We start from the raw sequence: 3,798 nt of genomic DNA, 5'->3' as shown, positions 1-3,798 counted from the left end.
CGGACCGGGGCACAAACCCGTGTCCCCTGCATCTGCAGGCGGGATCCCAACCACTGCGCCACCAGGGAAGCCCTATTCAGTACATTTTTATGCTTTTCTCTGTTGATCTGTGTGTTACAGGGACTCCAGCTGAAAACTTAGAGGGGTAAGTTGATTACATCAGCAAAGACCCTATTTCCAAAGAAGGTCACATTCTGAGGTTCTGGGTGGATATTCATTTGGAGGAGATACTATTCAACCCTTTGCAGGGTGTGACAGTATTAATATGCATTCCATTTTCCTGAAATTCCAGCTTCTTTATGGTGTGTGCGTGTATGTGTGTTTGTGTGTGTGTTTGTGTATGGAGGGGCAGAGCTGAGGGGTTATGTTAGTGAAATCTATAAAATCAAATTCTTTCTCCTGGTACCAAAAATAGTGGCCAGCTTACACCTAGCAGTGTGCTCAAGAAGATTATGTTGTGATGGCCATTGATTGTAAAATTTGAGTAAACAGCATCTACAATACAGTTATGTCATATCAGCAGCACCCTGATTTTCCTCTGGGAAAATCACCTCCTCTTCACTCTCAATCCATGCAAGTAGGAGGAGCTGACCCCATGCTTTGGCTCTAAAAGTGGGCATGTGATGAGGCCTGGTCAATCAGAACATTCTGACATCCTAACCACAGTGATCTGTTCAAGCGGTGAACCCATGACCAAAATTGAGCCTATCAGAGCCGTTGAGATTCAGTCCTGGGCTTTTGCCAGAGCCATTAGCACTAAGCTTCCATTTGCAGGGGTTACCAAACTGAATATAAAGTTGGAGCTCCAAGGGGCCCCTGAGTGTCTCTGAGTACAAGTCAAAACAAAGGAAATCGGGGATAAGGGATGGAGAAGACATACTCCTAATGACATTGTCTGAGCTCCTGGATCCAGCTATACCTGAAGTCAGTCCTTCAGCTGGACTACCCAAGGATAAGTCAAAGAACTCTTTCATGCTTAAGCCAGTTTGAACTGAGTTTGTGTTATTTGCAACGGAAAGAGTTGCAAACTGAACATTCCTTTAATTTCCTTGAGTTTCCAGTTTATGTCTTGAAAGTAGATGGGAAGACAGGATATGCTAGTGAAGTGTGGAGAAGGAAATTCCTTCCACTTAAAAAAGAACTGGGGAATTCCCTGGCAGTCCAGTGGTTAGGACTCTGCGTTTTCACTGCCAAGGGCCCGGGCTCAGTCCCTGGTCAGGGAACTGAGATCCTGCAAGCTGCGTGGCACGGCCCCCCCAAAAAAAAAAAGAAAAAGAAAATCCATAAAATAATATTAGTGGTGTCAGGAAAAATAGTAAAAGACTTTGAAATAGTAAAAAAAAAAAAAAATGATCCTGCAAGCTGCGTGGCACGGCCCCCCCAAAAAAAAAAAGAAAAAGAAAATCCATAAAATAATATTAGTGGTGTCAGGAAAAATAGTAAGACTTTGAAATAGTAAAAAAAAAAAAAAAAAAATACTGATTGTCCTTTGGAATGCTAGATATTGTTTAGGGAACCCTTTCAGTTTATCTGATTTTACAGGGTTCTGTGCTTTCTTTGTCTTTAGCTATTTTGCAATGCTATAATTTGTACAAAACTGATAACATTGAAAATGGTTCTTGCCTGTAGAGATGCAAGTGAACTTTGTCCAATGGAAATTCAATTGATTTCCACCCTATAGAAGATACGGTTTCCACCATTACATGTGACCCATGGACATTGACCTGTTTTGCATCTACTAGCAGTTTCATTTCAGCATTCATTTTTCTTTTCAATATTTATTTATTTATTTATTGGCTGCGTTGGGCCTTCATTGCTGTGCATGGGCTTTCTCTAGTTGCGGCGAGCGGGGGCTACTCTTCGTGGCGGTGTGCAGGCTTCTCATTGCGGTGGCTTCTCTTTGTTGCGGGGCACAGGCTCTAGGCACGCGGGCTTCAGTAGTTGTGGCTCGTGGGCTCTAGAGCGCGGGCTCAGTAGTTGTGGCGCACGGGCTTAGTTGCTCCGCGGCATGTGGGATCTTCCCGGACCAGGGCTCGAACCCGTGTCCCCCGCATTGGCAGGTGGAATCTTAACCACTGCGCCACCAGGGAAGTCCCCCATTTCAGCATTCTTGACTGCCTAAATATAATTTGTCTTTGGTTTCTCGTTTGATTCAGTATTAACGTCTTTCTGATTCTTTTATTAACGCATGAGTTCAATAAAATCTTTGACAAGTATTTGCTTGATATTTTTGAATGAATGTCATGATTTTACCTCTTCAGAGTTATCTTTTAACAGCAGTGAGTGCCATGGAGACGAAGCAGATGAGGGGCAGACAGGGTGGACTGGTGTGTGGGGACTATATTAAATAAAGTGACGAAGATGGCCTCTCTGAGAAGGTGGCATTTAAGCAAGGATGTTGGGTCTCAGTTTTCTCATCTGTAAAATGGCTCCTAGGCTCTCCAGGACTTACTTTCAAGGAATTTATTAATTCTTTCAGTGGAAAGGATAGCTCTACACTGGTCTCATCGACAGTTTCTTCTTACAGACATTTTTGTGACCAGTAGCAATAATTCAGAAGCCAGCTGACAAGAAGCCGCCAAATCCTTGTTTGCTCATTTTGCCTGCCCAGCATCCCTTTTGTCCTCCCCTGGCAACAGCACCCCAGTTTTCTGCTGGGAAGCCAGCCCTTCTCCACTCTTTGGCCATGTGGTTTGGGAAGATTCCTTCTGTCCCCAGGATTCGGGAGTGAGCACGTGACCCAGGCCTGATGGATAAGAGCATCACGTCTTACTGGCCAAAGTGATTGGCTTGGAATGATTCACCTGGGCCAGTGAGAGCCCTCCTCATAACTTTTCTTGGAACTCTTGTCAAAAGGGTTCTCTCTTAGGACATCCCTGGCGGTCCAGTGGTTAGGACTCTGCGCTTCCATGCAGGGGGCCCGGGTTTGATCCCTGGTCGGGGAACTAAGATCCTGCAAGTTGCACGGTGTGGCCAAACAACAACAACCAGGGTTTTCTCTTTCCATTGGGGTCACTGTGCTGGTGGGAGATAATCCTGGAAGCAGTGTGCAGAAAGCGCTTCAGGAGAGTGAAGCCAGCATGCGGAGAAAGACCCAAGAGCTGATAGAGAAACTGAATACTGACAACTTTGAGCCTCTGGATTCAACTACATCTGCTATCCCACCAACTTTTGGTTTAAGCTTGTTTAGGCTGGGCTTATCTTTCTTACAGATGAAACTCCTGACTCATATAAACCCCAAATCATTGTAGCAAAATGCTCTGATCAACTGTGCTTCTAAGATCTGATCAGTTTACCTAGATTAGCTCCATAATCATTTTGTTATTGCTTAGTGATTCATAGCCTGCAGTGAAATCAGAAAGAACTGGGTTCAAATTATATCTCTATTACCTATTGGTTGGATGACCTTGGAGAAGTTTGATCAAGCATGTAGAACTATTTACTGAGTACCTCCAGGCTCAAGGTGTGGAGTCACGAACAAGACAAAACATTGCCATGCCGGGACTTCCCTGGCAGTCCAGTGGTTAAACTCCACGCTTCCACTGCAAGGGGTGTGGGTTCGATCCCTGGTTGGGGAACTAAAATCTCACATGCTGTGTGGCCAAAACAAAAACAAAAACGAAACATTGCCATGCCTTTGGACTAGTGGGGGAATTAACTTTCCTGAATCTCGGTTTCCTCATCTGTAAAATGGGTATAAACACAGTATCTGATTCTCAGTGTTGCTATATTAAATATTACTATCTTTTTGCTGTAGATGGGAGTTGAGATGAATTCCAAGTAGTCGAGAATTCTTGT

This window comes from Physeter macrocephalus, chromosome 14 (genome assembly GCF_002837175.3).
Source record: "Physeter macrocephalus isolate SW-GA chromosome 14, ASM283717v5, whole genome shotgun sequence".
In the NCBI taxonomy this organism is placed as follows: domain Eukaryota; kingdom Metazoa; phylum Chordata; class Mammalia; order Artiodactyla; family Physeteridae; genus Physeter; species Physeter macrocephalus.
Note: the sequence above shows the minus strand (reverse complement) of the source record.